This window comes from Pteronotus mesoamericanus, unplaced genomic scaffold (assembly GCF_021234165.1).
Source record: "Pteronotus mesoamericanus isolate MK-2021 breed Mesoamerican mustached bat unplaced genomic scaffold, CSHL_Meso_final scaffold_167, whole genome shotgun sequence".
NCBI classification, from domain to species: Eukaryota; Metazoa; Chordata; class Mammalia; order Chiroptera; family Mormoopidae; genus Pteronotus; species Pteronotus mesoamericanus.
Genome location: NW_026555308.1, coordinates 40,251,041 through 40,263,892, shown reverse-complemented (window position 1 = coordinate 40,263,892; position 12,852 = coordinate 40,251,041).

Sequence of the window (12,852 nt, the reverse complement as noted above, 5' to 3'; positions counted from 1 at the left end):
TTAATTTTTTTTATTAAACTTTATCTTTCTCTAGTTTTTAAATATTTTCTCAGTCTTTTTTAAAAACCAGTTACTTTGGAAACGTTGCACATTCTATCTTCCCCACTTATACCTTTGCATAATCTCTAGTCTGCCACCTGCCACTGCCTGCATTCATATTCTCAGGTTTCTAGCCTGGATGATTAAACAGCTTCATAACTGGCCTTGCTGCCACCAGCCATGGCTTTGCATGTCCTCTTCCCCTTGTTAGTCTAGCTAATACGTGAAATCTGACCATGTCACTTGTTGGTTCAAGACCCATCACTGCCTCCCCACTATGTACAGAAAAAAGCCTAAAGTCCTTAAAATTGAAGAAAGACACTTCACTATTTTGACCTTGTCTACTTCTCCAGCATTTCTTTGCCACTTACTACTTTGAATTTTATATTTGAGCAACACCAGAAAGTTTTTAGTTTCTTGCCATGCTGAGCTGTTTCTTGCCTTTGTACCTTTGGTCATGCCCAAATCCTCACTCCTTGACCAGTCTTCATGACTCCCATTGATCCTTTAAGATGTGGATTCCATACTTTCTCACAATCTGTGCACATCTCTCTTGTTGTGTTAAAATATTCTCTTTTCTTACTTTCTCCTCCACTGGAGTGTGAACAGGACCTGTAATCTTATCTGTAACATAGGGCCTGACACATATTATATGTTTTTCAAATCAATCACAGATGAATAAATATCCATGATAACTAAGTGAACAAAATGTTCTCAGGGACAAAGTTCAAAACAGTAGAAGGAGAGAAGTCAAAACCTGGGACAGAAAAAATGGATAGAGCTTGCATACTAATTGCTTTCAATCTAGAATGAGTTATGCATTAAAAACAGATGCAGAATAAATAAATGAATAAATAAAATACAAATCATTCCATATAGCTTCTTCTTAATTATTTTTGGTAAAATAATTACATTTAATGTTAGAGTTTGTATGCTTTGATCTAAGGAGGCTTTGGCATGTGTTTAAGTCCTGAACAACATGGGTATGCATAGGAATGAATGTACATCCAATTTTTTCTCTGTCATAATTAATGGTGTTAACTTTTAATGATGGTCTCTGCCCTTTGGTCTGCAGACATTAAAAATAATTTTGGTGGGCATTTTAATGTGCTGGAAATTATATATATATATATGTGTGTGTATATATATACACACATATATATATATGAATATATATGTATATATATATATATGAATATATTTAAAGCAGCCTAATCCTTAAGCTTTTTTTGCACTTATCTGTAGCCATTGCCATGCTAGCTCATTACCATGGTGATAAATAGTTGGTGCTATCTCTAGTGTTTTCTGCACAATTCAGTAAAAGTATCAGTAATAACTATTTATTATTGGTTATGTCTGGCATCATGCTAACTACTTCACTTGCATTATCTAATTAATCACAATGGCCCAATGATACAAATTAAGAATATGAGTCCCAAGGCCACCCAGCAGAGTTAAGATTCTGACTCCAGTGACTAAGCTGTTTATCATCACACTACGCATTTGCTCTAATTTATTAGCTCCTTTAGGTCTTTCTATTTCAACACAGCCATGATGGGATATGCACACATACTGAAAATATCCTGGTCTGCTAATGCCAACCATCTACTGACTGTATAGTAGTTAATAGTTTCAAGCTCAGGTTCAAAGTATAAACTCTTTTATGGAATTTCTGGCAGCAAGCAGGTAAAAGAAATAAATTAAACCATTTCTTTTATTGGGGGAGACATATCAAGTAGTTGGGAGGAAATGGGGCAGCCTTTCTGACATAACTCCATTCAACCCACAGTTCAGTCTCCTGGAGAATAGCACTGAAGCCTCCTCATAATTGCCTGTCTGGAAGGTGGAAAATGGGATATACATTGTCACAGCAAATGAGGGAATGCTAAACCCAATATTGCACATCAGTGAAAAGGCTCAGGGATTAGGTAGGCACATTCACCCATTTTCTCATTTAGTTTTTCATCAAAATAATATTGCATAAATTATACAAAAATAACTCATGGCTAATTTTAAAGTGTTTTCTTCGCACAGAATTAGAGTTAAAAAACTGAGAAACTAATTTTTCAGTTGTTGACATACAGTGTAAAAGCAGTCAAAGTAACCTACCCAAGAACCAACCAAGCCATGGGTATTTGTTAAGTATCTATTAGCAGTCCAGCATGAGTTTTAACGCTTTGGATAACAAAAGAGTGTTGAGAATAAAGTTTTGGCTCAGCCTGAACAATACACAAGACACAATAATATATTTAAGTGCTAAATGGCTGGTAGAAACTATGACAATTGAGAAAATAAAGAGATAGATGATGGCTGTGTTAGTTAGATGTAGTGGACATTTGCTTTTATTACCCACAAACAACTCATTTTCCTCCAACAATATGATGCAGATTTTGCTTTGAGGTATCATTCTTCTCCTATTCTCAGGTCATTTAATTTGGGTGATGATATTTTTTTTTGAAATTCCTAGATTACCTGCATCTGAAGCCAGTCTTACAAATGGACTTTTCAATTAGGTAAAACAAAAAATTCCTTTCTTCTTAAGCTAGTTTGCATTGGGTTGCTTGCTACTTGCAACCAAAAGATTCCTAACTTGTTTTTTGCTTGTTTGTTTGTTTGTTTTTGCTTCTTGATAGAATATAATAGACTTCTGCTTCTGAGTAGGATATAGTAGATGCTGGCAGAATAATGCTCCCACTGCAACAACTAGAAATGGACAGATAAATTACAAAATTCTTGTTTCTGAGTGCATGAGAGACAGTGGAAGTGACAAAGATGATATAAACTGTACGCCCAACAGGGGAGAAGTAAGTGGACTGCCTTTAGCCATTTTACAACCTGGGGCATCTGCCAGTTTTGGCCCTGACCCAAGAACTAGTCCTGTTGAAGCAGCAGGACTCTGCTGGGGTAAGAGTGACCACCAAGAGCTTTTAGCAGTTAAATGGGGCTTGTATGGCAATTTAGAAACTTGAGGGGACTCAAATAATTCTTTGCCCAAAAACGTTCTGGAGCAGCAGGGGAACTAAGTTAAAAGCTTCCAAAAGGCAATGGAATGTATCCAGTTTTTTGGTGCTTGGGAATTAAAATCTAACAGTGAGAGAACTTACATCAAGAATATTGCCTGTCAGCAATTTAAGACATTTGCTTTGGGGCTGGGTATATTGACAGAAACTTACAAAGAGCAGAGATATAACATTACTATTCTGGGGCTGAGTGAACAGAGTCATGCCAGTTCTAATAAAATATCTAGGAGACTTATGTCCTTGGAGCAGTGAAAATCAGAAATAGACTGAATATTATAAATATTGCAATAGTTTTGCCCCAAATTAATTTCTAATTGAATTGAAATAATCCTGCCCTCACTGTATTTGCTTAAACATGTAGGGAACACTATATGGTGAAAGATGAAATGATTTGAACCCTTTATGATTCTCCTATTCATTATTTTTGACTTACATTTAAAAATTAATAAACCTGTGAAGAGGCAAGATAATATAACCAATAAGTAAGGGAAGAGGCAGAAACTGTATAATCTAGGTAACATAATTAGCAGCCAAAGTATTTTAATTAACTATAAATTATATATTAAAGAAATTAGGGAAGAGGACCAAATAAAGGATATTCATAAAAATTGTTCTAGAACTAAAAACAAACAAGCACACAAACAAACAAGAATATATACCTAAAACTTTCTGCATACAAGAAATACAATTAGTTCATTCAAAGCAGATAAATTGAAAACATCCAAACCAATATACAGAAGGGAAAAAAATGGATAGAACAGGTAAAAAATACACAATTATACTTAAAAATATATAGCATGAAACATATGTATAAGAGAAGTCCTAAAAGGGGAAGATAGACTAAGACAGCAGTAATATTTGATAAGATAATAATTAAACATTTTAAAAATTAACAAAATTCATCAACCCAACGATTCAAGGATTTAGATAGTCCAAAGTAGGAAAAATTCAACTATGAATACATCACAATAAACCTGGTAAAGAAAACAAGAAACTAAAGGATAATAATCTTACATGCATTCAGAGAAAATAGTCAGTCACATTACCTCCAAAGAAAATAAAATTAGATTGTCACCTGACTTCTTTACAAACATAATGGAAGCCAGATGCCAATGGAATATCTTTAGACTGTTGAATGAAAATAACTGCCAATCTAGAATTATGCATTCAGCAAGAATATTCTTCAGAAAAGCGTGAATGTCTTAAGACAGAACTGAAAGAACTTTTCTTCAATAAGCCTGTAATTAAAAAAAAAAACCTAAATGGAATATATCAGGCAGAGAGATTATCACAACAAAGAAAGCAAGAGGGAATAAAAAATGCCAGAAAGGATAAAATATAAATATAGAATAAATTCATGAATATATATTCATGTATATGAATATTGAATATCTATGGGGTTTTATTTATATGGAAAACTAAAACATATGACAATAATAAAAGTCAGGAGATTAAGAATCTTGAGGCATTAACAGTACTACAAAGTGAATAATGTAATAAATTGAATTTGACTACAGAATTCAAAGATGTGTTTCATAATATCTATGATACTCCTAACAAAAGAGTATAAGACTTTGTGACTAACTGTTAATAGAGAGAAAGCTACAGAATAATAAATATGTATGATTAACACAAAAGAAGTGAAAAAAGGAGGTAAAGTGAACTAATGGGCAAAATGAAAAATGAATGAGAAGATGGTAGATATAAACCCAACTATTGTTAGAAATTATTGTAAGTAGTAAATAGGGTAAATGCTTCAAAGAAATCTAAGCTCTACTGCTGACAAAAGACACAAATTTCTTGTAAAAATTTGGAAAATTTCAAAGTCAAATGTAGGAAAAATATTTTACCTCACAAAAACCAAACAAAAGAAAATAGCTATACTAAGAATCAAAGTAGACATGAATAGCAAGAAGCAAGAATATTTTATAATAAGGAGGTTAATCCATAGAAAGATATCCCAATCTTAAATTTTTATGCACTCAATATCATAGCTTCAAAACAAATGAAGCAAAAACAAACAAATAGAACTAAAATGGCATGCAGAAAACTCCTACAATTAAAGTTAATGTAACAAGCAGACAAACAGTCATGGTATAGATATGAACCACAAAATTAAGAAACATGCCTCAATTGACATATGTAGAACACTAAAATCACCCTTAATAAAATTTAAATCATTTTCACGTGCACTTGTAAAAATTGACTATATGCTAGGCCAAAAAGAAAGCCTCAAAAATGATAAACAATTAAAATTATTCAGTTTGTTCTATGACTACATTGAGGTGTACGTAGAAAACAATAATAAAAGCATAAGAAAGGAATTTCCAAATTTAGTAAAATTAAACAACAAACTTTTAAATAATCCATCAATAAAAGAAGCAATCAAAACTGAAATAAAAACTATTTTCTATGAAATGACAAGGAATATTAGCATATCAAAACTTTTGGAATGAATCTAAATCAGTACTTACAGGAAAATTCTTAGCTTAAATGCATTTAAAGAAAATCAGAAAGATAAAAATGAATATCTTAAGATTTCATTTCAGGACACTAACAAATGAAGAACAAATCAAAACGATAGAAAATAGAAAAAATAATACAGTAAGTGCAAAAATCATAATATAGAAAAAATCATACATGACAAAAATCAACAAAAACAATATTTTGGTTTTTAAAGATGACTGAAATTGATAAACTTTTAGTCATTAAGCACGATTAAGGAGTGATGGTTGGACAGAAGCCAGAGAAGCAAAAGAGGACTACAGATTTTATTTTAGGGGTAAAGAGAATATTATGAATTTCAAATAATTTTTATAATTGGAACATAATGAGCAATATCCATGAAAAATATCACACACCAATGAATACAGAAGTAGGAATAGGAAATATGAATAATCTTGTATTTGTTAATGAAATAAAAATTTGGTATTAAAATATTTTTCAAAAATCCATATGGCTTCACCATTAAATTCTTCTATTCACTCAAGAAAAAAGAGCACTCAACTTGGACAAACTCTTCTGGAGAAAATACAGTGAGGAATCACTTTCTATGGAGTCTCCTTACTTTGATTACAACACTTAACAAGAGTACTATTATAAGAAAGGAAAATTATAGAACAATTTTTCTCATCAACATGAATGCAAAATTCTAACCAAAAATAGCTAATTGAATCCAGTAATGTTGAAAAGGGATATTTTACAAGCAAATGGAGTTTATTGTAGATGTATAAGGTTGGTTTATTATTTAAATGTCATTCAATGTAATTTTCCACATTAATAATAATAGAGGGGAGTGACATTTTCAAGATGGCAAGATCAGTCTTTCCTTCTTCACAAAAAGACCAACTAGCTACTAACCATAGGCAAGATACCACTGTGAAAACCCCAGAATGTGAGAATGAGGCTGAAGTAAGTAGCCTCTGTCTGGACAACAGAGATCGAGAAGGACCACATTAGAAGGGTAAGAAGAGCCGTTTAACTTTGACTATAGGCTCCTCCCCGCAGCTGGCATAGGCTGCACTGAGAGTGACCCCCTTTGCTTAATAGTTTTTCTAATGGGGAAAAGACAACCTAAGGAGGACGTTCAGCTTTCCCAACATTGTGTACTTCCCAGGAGGCTCACTCAAGTCACACCTCATGGGGATTACTGGGGGAACCTGCAGAGCTCAACTGCTGGAGAATCAGAGAGAAACAGAAAAAAAAGGCATCTAAAGCAACCAGAGCTCAGATTTTGGCAGCCTGTGTTCCTGCTCATAGAGGCACCTGAGCAGAGATCCCAGCCAGCAACTCTACCCATTGGCAGAGCCAAGCCAATGGCCCCATTTAGCCAGGAGGCTCCCCTGGGAGTTCTGCTTGATTTGGATCCCCTGTCAGCTAGGCCATACTGGCCATGGACCAGATTCTACTTTCTCACTTGGACTGTGGTTTATATTGATGACATGCTTAACTATTGAGTATAGTCTCAAGCCCTACCACTCAGCCACATAGTGAAGCCTGCAACTCCACCCAGCAGCTAAACCCAATCTACAGCCCTACCTGATTGATGGACAAAGCCTGCAGGCAGCCTTGCCCATTCAGGAAAACCAGTCAGTGATTCCACCCACTCATAGCCTGTGATCTCATCAGACCAGAGAGCCTAGAGACCTCTCACAATGGCATAGTGTAGTCTTCAGCCCCACTCAAATGTGGGATACAGCTGGTGTCCCTGCCCAAACAGAGAGGCCAGCCAGCATCCGTGACCAACAGTGGAGCATGGCCAACAGCCTACCTGATAATGAATCCCAAGCTGTGGCCCTACCCAACCTCAGGCACAGCTGGAAGCCCTACCTGAATGTAGGCCATCCAGTTGGGGGGCACACTGTGAAATCCTACCAGACCAGGTGTAATTGTGAAGCGCAACCCACAGCCCTGCCAACTCTGGCATCACCAGTGGTATTGCTTTGCTAGAGAACACATCATGCAACCGCATCCAACTGCAGAGGTGACTGCAGAGTTCAACTCGTGGCTTCACCTGATCACAGAACATAGTCAGCAACCTTGTCTGATCAGAAAGCCAACCTGGTGTCCCCATGTAAACATGGAACCCAGTCATCTGGAGAATCAAATAAATGTTCAGCATGGTGACTCTAGTTAATACTGCATTATATACGGTAGCCTCTCCTTATCTGTGGTTTCACTTTCCACAGTTTTAGGTAGCTGCAATTAACTATGGTCTGAAAATATTAAATGGTAAATCTCAGAAATAAACAATTCATAAGTTTTAAATTGCATGCCTCCTGAGTGCCTCATTATATCTCATCAAGTAGGCATTGTGTCATCTCACATCATCACAAGAAGAAAAGTGAGTATGGTACCATAAGATATTTTGAGAGACACATAGAAAGAGAGAGATCACATTCACATAAATTTTATACAGTATATTGCTATAACTATTATTCAATTTAACATTAATGTTTGTTAATATAATTACTACAAAACACACATACACTTATCAAATCACATTGTACACCTAAACTTATACAATGTTATATGTCAATTCTATCTCAGTAAAGCTGGAAAGAAAATAAGAGAAAGAGAAAAAAATTAAATGACCGTCTCTATGTAAAACTATACTTTGATTTAAAAACATTAAAGGAAGTCCTAATGTATCTATCAGGGAAATAATCATACAGGAATTGCCTCTTGATTTGGATCTTGAAGCATTAATAGGAAGAGCAGTGCCTCTTGGCCTGAGCTACTAGAATTTTCTATTAGACATATTAGAGATGGAATTTCTGCATTGGATCCAAGGTCCTACAGGTGACTAATGTGGCTTCTAACTCCATGAGACCATGATTCACATTTTTCATCAACAGCAAATCAAATTACAGTTTATTGCCTCCTTGATATATCTCAACTTTAAGAAAATTTCCACTTCAAAGAAATACATAACAGTCATCAATTTATTTAATGATAGTTGGCCCAAATATATGTGGTAGAAGATTTTTAAAAAATAATCCATATATGCTCTTAACATATGGACTATAATAATGTTCCTCACCATTGATTTATCCAAATTATGAAACAACATAATAGATGATATAACACAATACTTAAAAGTATGAGCTTTGGCATCAACATACCAGTGTTTCCAGTCCTTGCTCTGTTTTTCATTAGTTGTTATCTAAGCTATTGGATTCTCAAAATTTTTTTCCCCTCAATTACTTTATAAGGGATACCCTAATCCTGGTGAACTCTATTAACTTCTTACAAATCAATACAATGACCCACTCCAAAAAAAAAACAAAAAACTCCACCCATTATTTCCTCATTTGTAAAATAAGAATACTAAAAGTAACTCATTGAATGTTTATGAAAGTTGAGATAATTTATGTAAATATTAACAGTATCTGCCACATATTATGTGCTCACTTAATATTAACAATTATAATGATTATTATTTCTATTTCCTTTCTTGTAAACAGAAAAAGAAGCATAATTTTTATCACCTCAAAAGTATTGAGGACAATTTTACTTGGCAGTGGTAACTGCTATTGACGTTCTTAACAAAACATTTTCCTTTTTATACTTAGATAAGGTTGTAAAGCAAAGATCATTTTATCTTGCTGGCCTCTCACATAGTCCAGTTGCCAAGATGTTCTAAAGCACAGTGAGATTGACCACAATAGCAAGGCCCCCCTTCCACTTGGATCTAATTAGATTTTAAACAACTGAGGACAAAATGGAAAGGGTGTTAATTACTTTTTATGCTTTTCTTGGTGGCTGCAGAGATAAAAGCATACTTTTATTTGGAAAAAAGCAGGCTTCACATGTGGCCCAGAGCTGGAAAGATGGCAAATCATTGTGGTAAGGTTTTAGGGAGGCCAGTTTCTCCACAGGTGAAGACAATCCCCAGCCTATTAAAGAGGCAAATGTACAACTATTTCAATAGAGAGGGATCTAAGAGCTCTGAATTTCTTCAATGGGTCACTTACTGTGTGCTTGTTTCCTCTAATCACTCTTGCTTTACGTGTCAACATTAATTGTGATGTATGTGTCCAGCAATGATTAGGGTGAATAGAGTTGTTTGATTCCAGAGAGGAGAGGGCATCTTGCTGATGTCCCATAGCGAAACCTCACATTTTGAGAGGCAGTGAGGAAACTTCTTCATCAAACTAATTAGGCTTACACCTAGCTCAGGTGATTTGGTTGAGGATATTATTAAAACCCAGGTCGGACTACCCAACAGAAGCTCCCTCTACCCTCCCAATTATTTGCCTTAACTGATGGTGAAATAAGTCTGATTTTGAAGGTTCCATAGGCTGGATGTTTGTGTCTCCCTCAAAGTTTGCATGTTGAAACATAATCCCCATCGTGATGATATTCGCAGATGGGACCTTTGGGAGGTGATTTGGTCATAAGGGCAAAGTTCTCATGAATGGGATTAGTGCTGTTTTAAACAATAGGGCCCAGAAACCTCCCTTCTCACTTTGCCATGTGAAAACACAATGAGAAGGTGGCTGTGTATGAACCGTGAAGCAGTCTGTCACCAGACACTGTATCTGTTGGTACTATGATCTTGGACTTCCAAGCCAGAATTGTGAAAGATAAATATTTGTTGTTTATCCCACCCAGTCTATGGTTTTTTTGTTATAGCAATGTGAATGGATTAAGACGAGAGGGTATAGTCAATTTCATCTCTAGTGGGATAATCCCAGTAAAATAATACATGCATCTAGAGCCTGGCTTAGCTATAGGCTCTTGATTTATGGGGACAACAGGAAGAAGTCCTCTCTCAGCTGCTGTGAGACTTCCCTCTACTGAATAGCACAACCTCTCATTCTAAAATAAGCAACGTGTTTAAAATGGCAAGTACTCCTAAAATAGGTAACATGTTGACTTATATTTAATCTAAGATGTAAATGTCCATCAACAGTATTGTGTCTATCCTGGACTAGTTTTTATTTATGGATGGTCTATGGGAGCTGGCAGTAAGTAGAGTATCCTCAAGGGAAAAAAAGCAGTACAGCCTCTGAAGGAAACATTTATCACTTAATTTCATCTAGTGTCAGCCTCTGTGTTGGCTAGAACAGCGTTTCTCAGACTTTTGAGGAACTTTAAAAATTCACATTTCTGAGTCCCATTGCATAGGCACTGAATCAGATCTCTGCTGGTGGGATAGAATGCAGTGGGCAGGGCTCAATCTGCACTTGAGTAAGTTTCCATTTGAGGATCTGCCTTCGGGGAATCAGCCTTATGAAGGTGTGCACACTGATTTGCACGGCCGTGGGTAAAGGAAGTAGGGGGCAGGCTGCTGGGAGTAGGCACAAGTTGGCTCTGCCTTCCTGCTTGGGAAGGATGCCATATAAAGAGGCTGTACTTGAGCAACCACTCTTGACTCATTGCCTCCACTCTCTGTATTTATAGCTCCCCGTGTGGCTCAGTGCAGTCACCAGCACCTTCATCATTCAATACTTTTTTCAGACTCTGCCCACTGATAGTATTTTTCTGTTTAAAACTATTTAATTTATTAATGCTGCCCTGAAGAACATAGAGCAATTGTTTGCCGCACCTGGGAAAACATGCACCCACCCACACACTCTCACACACCCCAGCGCCACACCATATGCCACCATATTGGAGATCTTTGCTATTTCCATCCTATCAGAAGGGCTGGTGTTCAATGTGTATTAATAAACATATGATGCTGCCACCATCTCCACCCTTCCCATTATGCTTGCAGGTGCCACCGACATTTGCCTGTGAATCTTTTTAGTAAGAGCCATGGGTGCTCTTCCTCGGTCTGGCTCTACTCTTTGCTTTTGCACCAGCTGCTCTGCCTACACTCAGCCCTCATTTATCCAAAGCACCGTTCTCTGAATCTTCAATATTAGTTCTAAAGCTTTCTTTGAAGGCCCTGGGAGAGCAATTCTTAGCTGCAACCCTGGTTTGCTCCTCAGCTTCTTTGCTTTCCGTGCCCTACCCCTTTCACCTCAGGCCAGCTCTTTCTCTTTGTCTCTCTTTCTCAGCACTTATCAGCTGACAGGCGTCAACCCACAGCAAACTCAAGCAGACTCTAAGGGGAGGTCAGTTTGGCTGAGTTGAGTCTGGCCTTGGGAATAAGCACAGACTGTACAAACTGGTTCAAGGGGATGCCCAGCCTTTGGGATGGCCACTTCATGTCAGTGACTGATTGACAGGTCACTCTTGTAGCCAGAGAAGCTTCACAGGCTCACTCGACAGTCTCAGACCTGCAGGAATCTTCAAAGCGCCTCCTTAGTGCCTCAGATGTAGAGAAGAACATTCCACATGGGGAACCTTCTTTCTCCTGCCTCATTAGGCTGTAGAATAGCTAACAGATTGCACACACCAGCTGCCCCTCCCTGCCTCAAGGCCTGATAGTATAAGGTCAAACTGGGCCCATGAAGGCTTTACAAGGCTCGAAGAAAGAACAATATTATAAGCCAGAAGGATGTGAGCAGGTTTTGCTTTGTGCACAGACAGCATTTTAAGATGGATAAATCTTTCTTCATTATGTAGCTTTTCAAAAGGAGAATAAAAGGCACATGCACAGTAATGTGTTTTTTTGAGTATGTGTGTGTGTATGAAAGAGACAAAGAATTATAAAAATTGCATATCTCTTCTTGGCCTGACCAAGGATATCGGTCTTTTTCTAAAACCATGTGGTCAGGGCAGTAGTGTCTGGAGAAGTCCCCTCACTTCCCTTTGGCCTTCCTGGACAAACTGGGGCTTCCCATCAATTATGTGACATTGACAAATTCTGGAGATGATATCCTAAACAATGCGTGGGTATGATCAATAACAGAGCTTACTCAATTCTAACCAATGACATTATGTAGGAATATGAAAAGCTTTGAACTTTTGAAATATCCTCGGAATACTCAGAATATTTAGTAGCATCATTACTACTGATGAAAGAGGTTCCTCAATCTGTTCCTTGACATGAAATGTCTTCTCTTCTATTTTAACATTTTTGAAGACATCACATAGTACAGATGAAATATTTTTCCAAACCTAGACCAGATATACTTTTGATACTTATGCTTACTTATTTCTAGTACTAATTTAGAGCATTGTTATTGTAATTATTGTGGTTGCTCATTTGGTTCAGAATTCTCTGCATATACATGCACATGCAGGACTGATATGCTGGCTGTTTCTATTATAGCCCGAAGCACACATGTAATGGAACACCTTTGTTCTGTATTTTTAATTGTTCCTTGCACTTCAGTTTATTCTGAGCCCTGGAGAACAGAGATATCATTGACAGTGTTTCCAAGGAGAGCAGATT